This window comes from Cygnus atratus, chromosome Z (genome assembly GCF_013377495.2).
Source record: "Cygnus atratus isolate AKBS03 ecotype Queensland, Australia chromosome Z, CAtr_DNAZoo_HiC_assembly, whole genome shotgun sequence".
Lineage (NCBI taxonomy): Eukaryota > Metazoa > Chordata > Aves > Anseriformes > Anatidae > Cygnus > Cygnus atratus.
Genome location: NC_066396.1, coordinates 8,514,104 through 8,531,553, shown reverse-complemented (window position 1 = coordinate 8,531,553; position 17,450 = coordinate 8,514,104).

Below are 17,450 nucleotides of genomic sequence, written 5' to 3'. Positions count from 1 at the left end.
TAGTGCTAGTGCTCCTGAGGCACCAGCTGATCTGTAACCCCCGAGGCAGCTGCCTGTCGGATTACTAGAACTTCATCCCACAGCCATGCAGGCCCTGGGCCCTACCTAAAATCTGTCCTGCTCTACCACAGACCTAGCTCTGTTTTGCTTCTGTAGTACTGTAAGGCCAGCAGCTGGCAGCTATTTGCTAGGTAAGTGAGGGTTTTAGATCATCATGCTTGGTCCCAGTGTGCTTGCCACGAAAGACACATTTTGTCTCATACCCTAACGAACCTGCACTCTCCCTCACCCCTAGCAGCACAGGGACTGAAGTAGGCAATTTTGTCTGGAGACAAAAGCAAAAATCTGCCCCTAGGCTGCCTGTGCAGAGATCCAAGAGCATTTGCGTGGCTCTAAAGTGTTAACAGCTCTCTGATGGATGGGGCCATAACAAAATGCAGCCGGGCAGCCCTACTGGCTGAAATGTAGGCTGGATGGGCCCTACTGAAATGTAGGCCATCCCAAAACTGCATCCCCGGTGGCCTGGGCATGGGGCTGGCAGCGGAGGGCGCAAGGCTGGGAGCAAGGCCACAGGCTGCCGGGCAGCTTCGAGAAGGCCCCGCCTGCTCGCGGGAGTGATGGCAGGGCCTCATCTGTCAGCGCAGAAAAATGTCTGGCCAATAAACTTGCCAAACGTCCCTAATAAAGGGCTGGATGTGTTATCATGTAGAATGGTTTTATAGGGGACGGCCATAAAACGTGCACATTGCCCTTTAAAATGCCAGGATGAGGATTGATTCCAGCAGGGTGGAGGGAGAGGAGGAGGGGGAAGGAGGCTAATTGGAAAAGGGGGATAAATCCAGGGGCTCATTTCTGTGCCGTGGTTCCCCAGGGTGTCAGGGAACAGTAACAAAGCAGGAGTCATCGCTGGGCTAACCAGGGCTTATGTGCCATGCCTGGACCTGGGCTTCTTCACTCTGTTCTCTTCACCCCATGCAACGCTGGGTGCCTTTTCTGGCATCTGCTTCTGCTGCTGGCTCAGGCCAGCCCTGCTCTTGCTCCTTGCCCTTGGCCCAGGGAAAGCTGTGGAGATACCTCCATCAGCATCTCTGTTGGTTCCTCCTCATCTGCACCTCTCCTTCTCATCTGAGGGCTCCAATACCCATCGCTTCCCCCTTGCAGCTTCCAGTAGATGTGTCCTGCCTGGCCCAACGGCTCCAAGGCCAGCTCCTCTCTCCTTCTCCTCCCTTATGACTCCTGGCTGTCAGCTGGCCCTGAAGTCCACCACTGCCAGGAGATGGGCCACAAGGGTTTGGGCAGCAGTTTTAGGTCCCCTGCCCTGTGGGAGAGCCCATCCTGAGGATGCAGGTTGTTGTATGTGCCCTGGGTTCTGCTTGAGTAAGCAGGAGAGGGGGAGCTGGAAGAACATCCAAGGTGCATTTAGAAGTGATCAATAAATATATTGTACTCCAACTCACTTTTAATGCTGCAGAAAACAGGCAGTGATTTCACTTAATAAATGTAGACAGTCTTGCAGAGCTACAAGACCATCTATTCTGCTAGAAAATTTCTACACAACGGGATGGCATGAGACCCAGGCGCCGGTGTTTAAGTACAGCTGAGGCTCACAGACTGTTGTTGGCAGTGGGGCGCTGTGTCTGATTTCTCATTTTCCTTTTTTAGTTTCCCCGAACAGGGATGCTGGGCAGCCAAACCCTGATGAGATCTGGTATCAGGAAAAAAATAAAAAAAAATCTCCTTCTTAAAAAGTCAGTGAAGGCCTCTGGGTGGGAGCTGGGCAGGTACTGGAGGGACAGAAAAAGAAAGAACCAGGAAAAGTCAGATAGATGTTTGGCAAGGATTCGTTCAGAAATGTTTGTTGGTGTCAGTGTGGATTTGTTGGTATGTGCTAGGTCTCACTTGTCCTCCCATGCCATGCATGTGGTGCTGCCGAATTTCGAGTTTGAAGTGACCCTGGAAATCCCCAGAAAGCCTGGTGGTGGCACGAGTGGGAGGGAGAGGGGGTGGAGGCAGCCCCCGGGCTTGCAGTTTGTCCCTCAGCTCTGTAAATGCTCTTCCCAGTTGGATATTGTCCTTGGTGACCAAACCCAGGGAAAGCTGCAACTCAAACGGAGCAGACGCCTATTTGCTTCCACTGGGCTTGCAAAAAATAGCACTTCTCCCATCACAGTTAGAGATGAGTCAATATATCATGATACAGACCCATGTTAAACAACATGACTAATGGATGTGGTGTACCATGTGAATTTGGATGAGAGAATAGGTTTTGATATTAACTATTTCTTCTGGAAAGCAGAGAGAGCTTATGAAAAGTAGCCAAAGAGATGGATCTCACCTGACTTTCTCACAGGGTGCCCCACCTCGTGTGATAACAAGTTAGGTTTATTCAACAGAGGAGCTTTAGGACTGACACAGATTTTGAGATCGCCAAACTGGGCGGTGTTCAAGTCCAGGATTTTCAGTTTTGTTACACAGTTGTGAAGTTTGGAGTAATGTCTAGGCTCCCAGCCTGAGATGCATCTCCGAGGTCTGGATTTGCTTCTTCGCTGCCTTTTGGCTCAGGCCCATCTCTACTGTACCCACCACAGTGAAATTTTCATTGAACACAGTTTTAGTTCTGGAATTGTAATTAAGTTTACGGGCTGGTAAATTTTGCTGTGAACACTTTCCTGGCTCCTTTCCTAAGCATTTGGTCTACTCATCTACTACGTAGTGTTTTGCAGATGCTATTGTATATTATATTGCCAACCACAAGTATGAAAAAATGTGTGATTTAGAAAAATACTAATACATTCGAGGTCTTTTTGTTGTTGTTGTTTTTGCTCTAATGGTCACACTTCAAAGCTTTTTTTTTCAGTGTTTGCTAGACATTAAAAAGTTATGAGGTTATGGGGCATGTGGGAATCTCATCCTGCCACTTGACTCCACGAGCTGTAACCTTTCCATATCCTCATCAAGCTTATGATCAAACCATAAGCATGACAATACTGCATGTAATTGCGCTCTGAATTAAAGCATTTCCTCCAACATCCAGCAATAAGGAAAATGAAATCTTCAGGTAGGTTTTACCGACTCGCCTTGAAAGAATTTCATCTCATGCTGAACATTAAGCCACCTAGTAATATCTGGGTACTTGTCTACTTTGAGACCCATGGGAGAATTATATCAAACTCAGTCTTAAAGGGGATTAATTAAGCTGCATCAGTACCCTGTTTCGACACTCAGAATTTAGATAAGTTGAAGTAAGACCCCTTTAATTTACATTTTAGGGAATGAACTGAAAGAGATGTGAGACCTCTTTGACACCAAACGAGGGTGTCCGAGAAGCAGCTGATATGGTTTGACTAATCCGTTTTACATTATACCTTAGTTAATTCAGACAGAATGACCCAGCATAGACAAGCCCTGAGATGTTGAGACTGGGTGTGATTGTACTGCAAATATCTGCTTTCCCAGCTGTTTTGTGAGGAGATAGGAGGTGTGTAAGAAACAAGATGATCTATAAAATGTGACAGAGAATGTAAACCAGAGATAATAGCTCCCAAACGTCTGCTGTTCTGAACAAGTTTTGTCCAATATCACCTTTGTTGTGGTCTCAGTTTGTCTGTTTGTTTTAAAGCTTAATCAGCTTTTTTTGAATATTGGGAAATTTTACTTTTGAGGGAAGACTCAGACTCATTTAGCTAATTAGATACCAAGATGATGTGTGCTTTATCTACACTTCTGACATATTCTTTTTCTTATCCCTGCCACCAGTTACTTGGCTGTGAAGTCTGATGTCTCAACCCTTGCCAAGATTTCTGAGCTGAGTTGGTGGTGTGGGCTTTCTCCACCTTTTGGTTCCCATTTCAAGACGCAAGTAGTTTTCTGTTTACCACTATCTATTTTTTCCCTCCTTTCTTTTTTCTTCTGGAAAACAGATCCCTTCAAACTGGAGATCTGACACAAATGACTCTCGGTGCCTTGAAAACAACTTGTAAAGTATCCAGGGACATTTCTTATTAATGGGGAAACTGACCAACTCACCTTTTTGGGACAGAGGGGTTCAGAGTGTAATGAGAGCAAGAGGAGCTCATGAGATGGTTCCTTCCACCTTGGTGCCAATGCCTATTCATGTAGGATTTTCCAAATTTCCAAACAAAGCTGTTATGTTCATGAGTTTGAGTGCAGGTGGAGCATCTGAGAAATATCCTGTGGCTTGGAGCTCCAGCATGACCTATGTTATGAACTTTTCAGGAGGCTTTTTGGATCTCAGTATATAGACTGACTGGAAAAGGACAGATTCCACAAAGCACCATACCACCCCAAAACCCACTCACATATCTCCTGATGAATAGTCCAAAAGCAAAGGTAAGACACTAGATGTAGTCATGAGCACCTTGCAGAAGAACTGCCCAAACTCCTCGGGGAACCCCTGGAAAATGCCAAGAGGAGGTCTGGGCCAGCCTTTGGTGTCCCATGGGGAACTTGGGCACCTGAGGTGGGCTGCACTGAGGCCATGGGGAGCCCTGTGGATGGTGGGGGCTGGCAGGGTCTCTGAAAGCCCTGTGCAGGCTGTGCTGCACTGACAGGTCCCATGAGAGGGGCTGGGGAAGCTAAGGACAATGGATGGTCATTCAGCAGGTTTTGGAGGAGCTAGGACAAATCTCATGGGTCCCTGCCTGTTCTTGCTGTTACCAGCTCATGCTGCCTCTCACTTGGTCATTCCCATGGCTGCTGGTAGTGTTCCCTGCTGAATTTCCTTCCTGCTTTTGCAGAAAAGTGCTCTCAGTACAGGGCTGAGCCTGAGGCTTGGTGTTGAAGGACACTTTGAGATGTTCTGTGGGGCAGACTTGCTGCAGAAGGAAACCTCCCAGGAACAGCCTGGAAATTGGTGCTTTTGCTGGTCCTGGGTGGGGAGACTGGGGACCTTTCCCAGCTCTTCACTAGAGGAACAGCACAGAGTTTTCTGAGCTGGAAAATTAAACTCTTTGCATCAGGTGAATCCAAAGCCAGGAATTAATTTTGGAAGAAGGGTTCTCCATTTTGCAAACTCCAACTGCATCCAAACAGGTTTAGGGTGGCTTTGCTAAATGCTTTGCTGAGCCCTGACAATCCTTGGAAGGGAACCCAGTCCTCCTCCCCAGCTCCCCGAGAAGGTGAGCATCAGCGTGGGACGTGGTTTCTACAACTTCTGCACAAAGCAGCTTAGCAATGGGCTCACTGGCTGGTGCAAAGAGCTCCTGGTGCTCCACTTCATTGCTCTTTTCTGAATGTTGGCCACAGGCTTTGATGAGAATTATTGTTCGTGCTAAGGCAAATGGGTCCAAAGAGAACACGGTATAATGCAAGATTACATTTTTCTGGGGATTTTTAGCGGGAGTGTATTCCTCCTACCCATTATTAGCACTGCCATGTGCTTTAGGAGCAGCCTCACAGTTTTCTCTCTTTCCATCTCAGGCACAGCTACCCCCAGATGAGATGCAGCTGCTTGGTACATGGGACTGTACTGAGATAAAGCATGAAATCCCACACCACGGTGCCAGACAAGTGTTCTCACAAAATAAACCGGAGCCAAAATCTGTTGCTTTTGCTTTTAAAAGCTAATATTGTTTTCCTTTCCTTGTAGAAGAAGTTGACTGACGAAAGGCTGCTCACATGGAGTCTGCTTTCAGAGAAGGATGAAGAAAGAGAAGGCATGGACAAGGTAAGAAGTTGAGAGCCAATACGAAATACTTTGAGCAGAGAGGTATGTGATTTGCAAAAGATTTAAAAGGACTATGAAAACCATCAAAAGAACAAAACAACAACAACAAAAAAACAACAAACAAAACAAACAAACAAAAAAACCACAGGCTAATCTGAGGGCATTTCATTCTTACCCAGAGCAGAAGCTGCGTGCAAACTAATTATGGCCTCCTTCCCTTTGGTTGTTGCAGAAAAACTCCTCAGGAGGGAAGAGCCATTCCCAGGAGCATCAGGAGGTTGGAGTGGACAGACGTGCCCTGGCCGAGCAAGGCTGGTGTGTCTTGCTGTGTGACCAAGGTGGCTACTAGGGGGGGAGAGGCATCAGCATCAGATCAGGATCACAGCATAATTTAGGTTGGGAGGGACCTCAGGAGGTCTCTAGTCCAACCTCCTGTTAAAGCCAGGTCAGCTCTGAGATTGGAGCGCGTGGCTCAGGGCTTTCTCCAGCTGGATCTTGAAATCCTGCATGGATGGCAATCACCTAGGCCCAGGGGAGGATAGGGTTTCCGGGCACTCTTCTCCAGTGCTTGACTGTCCTCATGGGGAAAAAGTTTTTCCTTACACCTAATCTGAATCTTTCTTCTCTCAGCTTACGCCTCTAGCCTGACAGCTTCCCACCATGTACCATGCACACCATGCTCAGGGCCTGGCTCCATCTTCTCCACAAGCTCTGTTGCCCCCCTTTGCTGCCAGGATGAAGCATGGGCTCATGTCCACCGTGCTGTGCACCAAGCCCCCAGAGGGGGAGTCCTCTTGCAAGGCCTCCAAAGCAGCCCTGGAGACTTGCTGGGGAAACTGCTCTTCTCCCTCCCTCTTTGTCAGACATCATGGGCCATGGGGACAGCCCAGATGTTTGTTGTGGGGGCTGGGTTCATCCATCCAGGAGCTAGAACATCACTTTTTTAATCAGATAGCATCCCCGAAGAGTCATCTAAAGGTAACGGCTATTTTCATGAAATATTTCCATCTCATCCCCCACCCTCATTCCCTTTGCTCTCCCACTAGCAAATAAAAGGAGAACAAATGCTCACAGAAGTGATGGCTGGGGAAAGCTGGACTGGACCATAACTGGGTGAGACAGTATTTATTGGGGATCAGAGGGTTATGGAAAACAGTGCAGAAATGCTAAGAAGAAATTACAATCGCTCCCTTACTTTTTCTATTTTATTTTTTTCTTCCTCTCCTGTCACTGGTTTTTCCTCCTAGGTGTTGGGGTCTTTTCAGAGGCAATCGTTACTGTTAATGATTTTAGCTTGTTGGCTATTATCACATTTGTGCCTGGGGACTGCAGCCGGCTATCTGGGCTCTGGCAGGCCTTGACAGCAATCAGCTCCTTCCTGCTTCGCACTAATTTTCTCGGGGGAGCCCAGAAGAAAATACTTTTTCGTTCATTTTCCTTTCCCTCCCTGTGTCTCCCCTTTCCCACTCCTTGGCTCCTGCCCCCATCTCTGGGTGCTCTGCTCCAGGAAAGGCCCCATGAGGACTGTTGGGGACAAATCCGCAGCAAGGCATGGGGCATGCGGGAGGCACTGGGATGTGTAACAGCGAGAGAAAACATTCCCTGGGAAGAAGCACCCTGGCTTTTGTTATTCATGCTGTGTTTGGACCCATCTCTGCGCTGCTGCTGATCCCCCAGCTGTTACGGAGAAAGGTAGGGATCATTGTGGTTATTTTATGAAAAGGGTACGTGGATCTTTTTCAGTGGCTGCGGCTGAGCGCAGAGCTTTTACAGCCTTGAGTTTAATATTCTCTTTTTTCCCTCCATCATCATTTTATATTATTCAAAGCAAATCAGACAGCCTTTGAAGAACAGCTCAAAGCCTTTTTTCTTCTTTTTCTTTTTCTTTTTCTTTTTCTTTTTCTTTTTCTTTTTCTTTTTCTTTTTCTTTTTCTTTTTCTTTTTCTTTTTCTTGTTTAAGGTGGGAAAGAGAGGGAGCCACCTGGTACACTTCCTTTCTCAATTCAGTGATTTTATTCGGTGGGGAAGAGATCACATCGCATCTTGTTCTTTAAAGCAGTGTAAAAGGCAGGTAAGATCTGTATTTCTAAAAGCCCCCAAAGAGAGTGCTTTTCTGGAAGGGTGACCAGCATCTTTCTTGCACTGAAGCAGCCTGGCTGGTGGAAATGTGACTCCTCATGTGTGGAAAGGCTCTAGCCTGGAACCACTGTTGTACTGAGAACTACTGATGAAAAATCATTGCTCTGAGACACTCCAGTGCATATCAAGAATGATCTTGCAGGCTGGGAGGCATCAGGGACCACTGAACTCAAGTGAGGTGGCCATCAGAAAACAGGTTGCCCAGCTGCAAGTTGCCTTCTGGACAGTTTTCTGTGCCAGGCAGTGCTTTGGACAGGTGAGCTCTTTCCACCCAGAGGAGAAGTGGCATGATAGCAGAGATCCCAGGCTGTAGACTGGATGGGGTCAAGGCTTCAGCTCCCATGTTTGTGAGCCCACAAAATGGTGGATGGTAACACCATCTGTGCCACTATGCATGCCTGGCACCTCTTGGTCCTGCTCAGGTTTGGACCTGCAGAGGCTGAAGGGCTCTGTAGGAAGGGATTTGGGCTAACTCTCCAGTTATTGGATAGACACAGGTGACCTGGTGGTATTGTGTCAAAAGAACAGATTTCAGGTCAGCCAGAGCTGCAATCACCTTCCTTGCTCTTGGCCTATACGAACCTAGGACAACCAAGAGGAAATGCAGGGTTTCATTGGCCATGCATTGTGCTGTTGCATTGCTCCCGACTTGTTACAGGTGATAAGAGCACACTTTGCCAATGTCAGAGGATGTCCTGTATGTTTTTGCTCATCTATCACCCACCTTCTCCCTAGTTCTGGGGAGCAGAGAGATCCCTAAGAAAGAGGAGGACTCTCTCCCAGCTCTCTTCTTTCCCAGGCACGACTCTGCGTGATGGTATTGGGCTGAAAGCACCAGCCCACGGGTGTACTGCGAATGTGAACCTGTAGAGACATGGAACTGCTTCTGGACCTCTCCCCCCAGCTCTGAGCTTCCAGACCTGCCCATCTCTGCTGCTCTCACCACACTGAGGGAAGGAGTGTAAAACAAGTCATCAACCCCAAAGGTAATGGCCTCTCCGGGCAGGTTGCCAGTCATTTAATATCTTTGCTAATCATCTGGAAGTGGAAGTAAACAACATGTTAATGAAATGTGTGGGTGAGGCTAAACTGGGAGGAGCTAGGGGGTGTGGTTTGGACAGTGGAAATACAACAAAAGGATTTGGGGAGGTTAGAAAGACAAGCAGGAAATTACAGTTTGGGAATTATTGGAAGGACTAGAAGTGGGCAGGGGAGCAGAGTTATAAGGTCATGCTAAAAAGGCCTTTTAGGTGCCAGAGGGTGGAGGGGAACAACAAATTCAGCTTCCATCTGTTTTACAGTCCAGTTTGGTTTGTTCAGCCTGGGTAACTGGGGCCAAGAGGGCACCAAGAGGTCCCCTGTGGGAAGAGGGGAGGAGGAAAGGGATATGGCAATGCTGGAGCAGAAACAAGCTGGTGTAATCTGTCTGGAGTGAGGAACCTAGAGAGAAAAGAAGGGCCATGTGCTGAAGATGGCTCTGGATTAGCGCTGGAAATTATTAAGGTTATTATCTCTTCATCAGAGGGCTAGACAGGTTCAATAGCTGGTTCTTGCAAGTCCTGAGTGGGCAGTTCTTTTAATCTGGGTGGACAAAAAGAATGTTTCCAACAGCCCAAAGTGTCTGTGTGGCAGCACTGGGATCAGAGATGGTCAAAATCATCTGAATTAGAGTTTTCCAGTGATTTTTCTTTTGACATTTTTGCCAGATATTGGAAGTTTTTAAATGTGTAAATTTCCCTTTACTCCTCCTTCCCTCCAGACTTTCCTGGAAAAAATATATATTAGAAAGAAAAGGGATGAATCTTTAATGACAATTTGCAGCCATTTCTCTGCTCTGTTCACAGTGGAAGATCCATTGCAGGGCACCAGCCACCTCGCCCTTGTGGGCTGCCTGGGTTTCGTTTCGTACTGGGTCTGGGTTACTAAAAGGACCTGCAGAGTTCCTGAGCTGAACCCAAACTTTCCTGCATCTGTGCAGAGTTCCCAGGAGGAATTCACAGGGGAATATGGAAACCTTCAGAGTATCGATGTGGAGGTGGGTTTCCCTGCAAGGGGTTAAATCTTGGAGCCAGAGTGGGTTAGATGATGGGCTGAAATTAGTCAGTAAGTTTCTTGGCTCAGCTCGTGGCTGGAAAGCAGGAGGGATTTGTCATACATGGAGTCTGGAAAAAGATTGCCCTGAAATTCAGCACTAGATACAGACTCATTGACTCCAAAACGAGGGGTTTTAAGGGGCTGAAGGGGTGGGGGGGTGCTTATTTCAGGCAAAAGGTCCACATAAAGGCATGTGAGATGACCATGAGAGGAGGACCTGATTGAGGAGTTGAGGAAGCAGAGCAGGAGATTTACTGGCACAGGCAAGCAAACCGCCTCTCTCATCTCTGCTCGTGGCTCAGGCCCTCCATGTCCACCCATCTTCACGGCTTTTGCTGCTCTCCGAAAGGGAAAATAAAACAAGCCATCAAACCCAGAGATAGCAACCTCCTGGGCAAATTGCCAGTTGTTTAATATTGTTGCTAACGATCTACAAGCAGAAGTAAACAGCATGTTAATGAAATGAGTGGAGGAGGCTAAACTGGGGAAAGTTGCAAGAGCTGGTTTAGGCAGAAAATACAAGTACAGAGGCTTGGGGAGGGCAGAAATACACAAGGGAGAATCGGAACAGGAGTGGTGTGGGGGTGATGCAAGGGGATATAACAGGAGAGGAGAAGGAGGATAAAGCAATGCCAGGCATTCGGACTGCAGCAAGCGGCTGGTGAGGGCCCACCGGTAGGGTTGAAGAGACTTGGGATCAGGTGTGGAGGCTGCTTGTGATCGGCGTAGCCCAGCCTGTTGTCTCCTCTCTGCCATTGCAGTGACTGCCTGTAGACTTGCCTCTGGCTCATGGGAAACAGCCTGCATCTGAGCAGTGCATGGCACTGGCGAGGAGAGCCTTTTATTACAGCCCCTGCAAGAGCATCAGTCACTGCCCAAAGCTCTTTTAGGCCACCATTAGCCCAAAGGAAAAGTACTTTCCCAACACTGCAGCCTGGGACTGAATCAGGAACTCTTGAGTCTATCCTGGTGAAGCCAGCTGTGAAGATGGCAAATTTCTGCTGGCACAACAGATCTGGGACTAAGGTTTATGGGTTGTGCTTGTCTTGAGTAGAGGGAGATGGACAGTTTCACTGGTGTCACCCTGAGCCAGCAATGGGACAAGTTTGTTTAACATCTGGCCCTAACACAGCCTACAGGGAGGCAGAAGTCACTTCGGATAAATACTGCCCCAAAACATTTCATTTCTCTCTCTCTCTCTTTTTTTTTTTTCCTCCCTCCCCCTCATTAGAAATTCATTGGCTCTAATTGCAGAGGTAGTCAAACTTTGGCTGCATCTGAACTGCAGGTCTTCGAGGGGACTCTCACGCTAGACAGCAAGATGAATGATTTATTATTATATTATTATTTATTCATTTAAATTCATGAATGCTTATCCAAATCCAAAATTGCCCAATTTCATCCAGATCTGAATTTATAGATTTTCAGGCCAGATGGGACCGCTCTGATCAGCAGCCTGACCTCCGGCATCGCACAGGCCAGGGAACGCCACCCGGCAATTCCCACGGCGGCGGGAAGCGTTGCCGCTATGTAAATCAGCATTATCAAGCCCAGTGACTTGTCTGAAACGGTCTCTAGTGGAATCTGTGAAATTGGCTGGTGGTTTTCAGCTCTGTTTCTCAGTGCTGGGTCCTGCCTGCATCATGGAAAATGCAGCATCAGCTCTCCTTGGTCTGGAAGACAGGGGTGGACAGGGCTGTGGGATCAGGCTCCCTGCCCTACAGCTGTGAGATCCAGCCTTGCTCTCGTCTAAGTGGTTAGGCAGGAAGATGTGGGAGTCTAATATCAGCTTCTACAGTACTAATGAGAAAAACTTTGCTTTGTCTATAGAAACTGCTCCAGGAGCCCATCGGAAGTGAAACCCCCAGCCAAGCTGAGTCCTACCGAGCTAAGCTTTGGTGACCAGTGGCTCAGGGGAAGTTTGTGTGGACATCTGATGTGAAGACAGGTAGCTGTGAGTTTTACTGTTCCCATTTCCTCTGTCTCTTCAGGAAAATCCTTTTCTTTTCCCTGAATTGTTTCGCTGCCTGTATTATTGAAGTTGCTGAACCCCAGGACAGAATTTGGACAGTAACATGCCATGGAAACCTCAAATGACAGCAATTTCTGTGGGTTGTCAGGGTTTTGAGTTTAGGGATTGGTGTGTCTAGGGGGAAGAGGTTGGGAAGTCACACAGGAAGCAAGCGAATAATTAAAGGCAGACAAACTTAATAGCAGGCAAGTACAGAACGGGATCCAGCCTGCCCTAAAGGGTGGGATAAGAACCCTATCTCCCAAAAGCTCATTAAAATGTGTCTGTGCGTATCTCAAGGATAGGCTAGAAATCAGGAAATTAGCTCTGGCAGCAAAGACAAGATAAAGGAAACCACTGAGAGATCATCTTATTTTGCTTCCAAAGACTTTGTGCTTTTGTTGTAAACCAGTTAGTTGGAAGAATTCCCCCCTTCTCCAGTCACTGAAGCATTGATTCCCTTCTCCTCTTTGCATGAGGGTCTGGGATGAGATCGCATCTGCTCACTTCAGGTGCCACAGGTCCCGCAGCCCTGGGCAGCAAGTGGAGTAGGTAGACTGGAGGGCTGAGCTGGGAGACCAGTTCTACAGTCAGGTGATGGTTGCATGCTGCTGACAACCTGTTTTTTTGGGCTTTCAGTGATAGGAAGCCCAAAGCAGGACAGCTGGCTTTGCATGCTTGTAAGAAGACCATATTTATCCCCACAAGGGCATTATTTTTCCAACTTGTGTTCTTCTAAGTCACAAACTGGAAAGAGACCTGTGCAACCATGACAGGTTTGTAGGTTGCTCTTACATTCCCCATCCTGCTTTGACTGCTGGACCATAAAAGCTGGAGGAGCCTAATCCATGAGCAAGAGCATGCAGAAACAGGAGTTGCACTCAAACAAATGTCAAATGCTAGCCTGAGAGGCAAGGACACAGGTGAGGAGTTTACAATACATTCTGAGTTACCCAGGTTTTGTTGAAGAACCCTAGTATGTAGTACTAACTGGTTTTTCAGGTTAAGAAGAAGTAAATATGGACTAATGGCTGGGCTGTTCATGTGTTTGTTCAATGAATATGCTTTCCATAATGTTTTTTCCATCTGTAACTCAGCAGTTTGAGGGGCAAAGGTATGCTCTACAGGCTCATTCCTCTGATTAGCTCAGTTCATTTCTTAGGTCTCCTCCTGGCCTGAGATATGACCTTTATCTCTTTATCTCCTGCTTGGATAGGATTTGTTATCTGTGAAATTACTATAGTGACTGTGATGGTTGGGTCTCAGAGGTCTTCTGGTGACCGGAGCCAGGCTGGTGGGTTCAGCAAGAAGGACATGCCAGTCTTGCAAAATGAAGCATTGTTTCAATTATTTTAACACACACAAAACAAAGACAGGACAGAAAGAAAAGAGACCCAAGTGGTTTGTGCTGCAGTCATATCTTCTGCAGCCCTTCAGAGGAACCCCAGACCCCTTCAGACACTCCTTAACTTGCAGAAATTCAAAGATCACCTTTTCCAGCATCAAAAGACGGCAACAGTTCAATGGCATACAGCAGCAATTAAAGATTAGAAGCACTGTGGCTTTGTTTTGCATTTCAGGTTGGTGGAATTGAAAGGAGGAGAATGCAATCATCGGCTGGCTGTTGTCCAGGACTCTGAGGCTGCGTCTATACCTGTAAATTAACTGTAGCTGGGTCTGCTCTCTTGTGCAGAGGCCAGCTGGCACAGGATATCCTGCATCTGTACTATTAAATTCTCTCACCCTCCAAAAAAAGGGGGGTTGCATCCAAATTGCCTACTGAGAATGGGCACTAGTCTGTGCTAATTCCCAGGCTGCATCTAGGCATCATTTGGGAAAATGCTAGTTAGCTTGTGCCAAAAACATGCCAGGTAGTGTTTTATCAACTTACAGTACAGATCAAGTTCTCAAGTCCAGGGACAATTTTTGCAACTGTTCATTCTAGTGGTAATGATGTAGCTTGAGAGTTTACGTTATAAACTTTGGCAAGAATACCTCTAGGTCCTTCGTGGCTGTCCCTTGTGCTCAGGTCCCCTCTGAAGGTCAGTGCACTGCTGGGATTCCTCCCATGGCCCATCACCAACAGGCTTCCTCTAGTCTGAAGGCACTCACGTATATGGACCTGCCACGGTGTGGGCAAAGCAGTAGCAAAAAGGAGCTCCAGGCACAATGTGCCATTGCCGAGTACTTCACAATAGCACTGAGGCCATGATGTTGTCAGAAGTGGGACGTACAGGTGTGTGGTCTCTTTGCAGACTGATTTATGGAGAGTCCAGGGGAGTGCTGAAAGCAGTCCTGTGGGGCAGGGGCTGCACTGTGGCAGCCATACCAAGGACATGAAGTAGAAACTTGCACAGGCTGTGGGAACAGTTTAAACCGTAAAGCTGTCCTCTGTATAGATTTGGTGTTTGCACCTTCCATGTGCTATCTCAGGAGGCTCCCATCCCTTCCCTCGTTGTGGGATAAGATGGCATCACGCGGCACAAGGTGCAGGCTCCGGACTGCAGTGTGCTGTAAGCTGATGACACATCTCCCTGGTCCAAAGCTGGGGTGAGATGAGGGAAGGGTCATAAGCTTGCCTGTGAAGGCTGTGACGGTAGCTGCTAAAGGCTTTTCAGGAAGGAGCAGGGGTAAAACGACCCCTAGCATCCTCCCTGACATTCCCGCACCCTGCTAATGGCAGCCAAGACGACTTTCTGCTAATGCAAATGTTCACAGCTGTATGCTGGATGTTGCTGAGTGGATAATGGCTGATGAGGTTGCCTGTAGACAGTCACTCCACTACCAGTGTGTAATTAATTGCTATGTAAAGTGCTCTGAGATGTGGTGCTGCTGAAACGCTGGGTGTATAAATGCCATCCCCACACAAAAGGGAACAACATGCAAATTCCCTCAATATATTTTTAAATGCAAGCATTTTTCAGCTGTTTGCTCTTTTGTAAAATTTATTAGGCCCCCTCCTGGGAACTGGAAGGCAGCAAGGGCAGTGTGGATGGATGAGCTGGATTCCAGGGGCTCCCACTGTTCCTGCTGCTCGGCCCCAGACTCCAGGGGGTCATCTGTTTTTCTTCTCCTATTCCTTTAACCTCTGTTTAACTTTTGTTTCCTCTTTCTTTTGCTTTCTCGCATGGTGAGCTGCTGCCTGCCTTCCTGGGGAGGGCAGCAGGGAAGAAGAATGCTTTTCTGCAAAGGGCAGAAGCTTGTAACAGGTTCCTGCCCCTGTTTGCTTGTGAACCAGAGAGGTTTCTTGTCTGGCTTCCAAAGGAAACATGTTGTCCCAACTGGATGCAACCCAGAGAGATGCGGTTTCAGGCCAGCTGGAGCTGGAAGAACAGTGGCATGGGGTGGCAGCCTGCAAAGGGCAAAACCCTGTTGTTGTCTAATCACAGAGGTCTATGTCAGCTCTGAGGACAGACTGGGAAGGACAGACTGTCTTCCCTGGGGACAAGCCTATCACAAGGTTATTGACAAGCCTAGAGCAAGGTGGCCTGAATGGGAGACTATGAAATCTTGAATGCTAGGGATTACATGAAAAAGGCATGATGGCTCACAGCTTCCCATACCACAGGCTGGAGAGGACATGCAGCAAAATGATCAGTCAAGTTTAAAGAAAGACATGGGACTGGTTCTCCCCAGGGCATACAATCCAGGTAAGGAATTCCCAACTAAAGTGCAAACAGGTTAAAAAAGAAGTAGACTAAGGCAGGTCTGCTTCTGGCCATAGGACACGATAGTCTGGATGCTACCACTGGTACAGGAACGCCTTTACCTCCCGTTATCGGAAGTTGGGAGAATGTGGTGGGGCATGGGAAAGTGTTGCAGTCCTTACAGTAATTTCCTAGGCATCTCTTGCTGTTAATGATTTTTTTTTTTAATATGCTAATATTCAATATATTAAGAAATGGGTAGCTGACAGATCTTGGAAGGAAATTATGAGCAGGAAATCTGTTTAATGAGCACTTTTCTATAACATTTCTGAGAAGACAGTCATAGCTTGGATGCAATGCAGTGCTTCCATCAATGGTCTGGAAATAAAAACAGTGCTGCTCACTAAAACGTACAGATGACCTAAAGTTTGGAGGGGTGCTTAATATGGCTTGAGAGTACATGAAATGACTCTGGACCCATCAGTGGTCCAGACACATAGAGCACTCATTTTCACAGTATCTAACTGGGAGAAAGAATGAGAACCAGGAGGACAGGCTGAAGCTACAGAGTGGTGAACAACAGAATCACAGAATAGCTGAGGCTAACTGGAAATCATCCAGTTTGCTATCATCTAGTTGCTCAGAACCATGTCCAGTTAAGTTTTGAATGTCTCCAAGGAGGGAGAGAGAGACTCCACAACCCCTCTGGGCAACTTGATGCAGTGGTTGATTGCTCTTAAAGTAAGAGTTTCCTCTGACATTTAAATGGAATTCCCTGTGTTTCAGTTTTTTCCTCTTGTCCTTTCACTGGGCACCACTGGGAAGGGTTTGGCTTTGTCTTCTTTATTTGCCCCAACCAGATATTTATACATATTTATAAGTTCCTCTTGAGCCTTCCCTTCAACAAGCTATTTAGTCAGAGCTCTCAGCCTCTCCTCACATGTCAGAGTCTCCAGTTCGTCAATTGTCTCACCAGCGCTGACCAGAGAAGGATCACCTCCTTCAACATGCCAGCAATGCCCTTCCTAGCGCAGCCCTGGAGGCTGTTGGCTTTGTTTGCTGCAAGGGCACATTGCTGGCTCCTGATGCACTTGCTGTCCACCAGGGCCACCAGGTCCTCCTCTGCAAAGCTGCTTTCCATCTGGCCAGCCCCAGTGTGCTGGGGTTTGTGGGAGTCCCTCTGAAAGGCAGTGACTCTGAAGAGGATCAAGAGGTTCTGAAAAATGGTCCTTCATCTGGACTTGAAGTCTCAGTACCATGGTGGAACCAACTAATGCCACCTTGAAGGAGACTGGTGAAAGGATAGGACTACTTTTAGCTCAGTATAAGTCACAAGGGGATGGATAATGGAAACCTAAGTCTAGTGTGTGGATATGTGCTTTGTCAGGGACAGTAAGAAACTGGAGAGGATGCAGAAGCCCTCACAAGTTGGGGCTGGAGAAGATGCTTCCAAGAGAGCAATTTGTTCAGCTCATCAACAAGTTCAGACGGTGATGTGCTATGTGTGTGCACCTGCAATAAAAGGACTCTTTAATCTAAAAGACAAAGAAAGGCACAGGATAGACCAGTGCCTGTAAACTGAACACAAACAGATGTAAGCAGGAATCTGGGCATCTGTTTTGTTGGTCATTATCACAGGAAATTGCCAAGGTTATTGGTAGAGATTTCATCTCCCAGTGCTTTGAATCAAAAACGTGCAACTTTAGTTGAACCCAACCTGTACATGACTCACTGCAGTGTTGCAACCTGTGCTATCCAAGATGGCAAGCTGGGCTCTTCTTGTTGTAGTCTTTAGCTTAGACTAGAGTGGGTCCTAAAGTGATCTTCTTACAGCATAAAGATATGTCTATGGCAATCCCAATGGACATCTCAA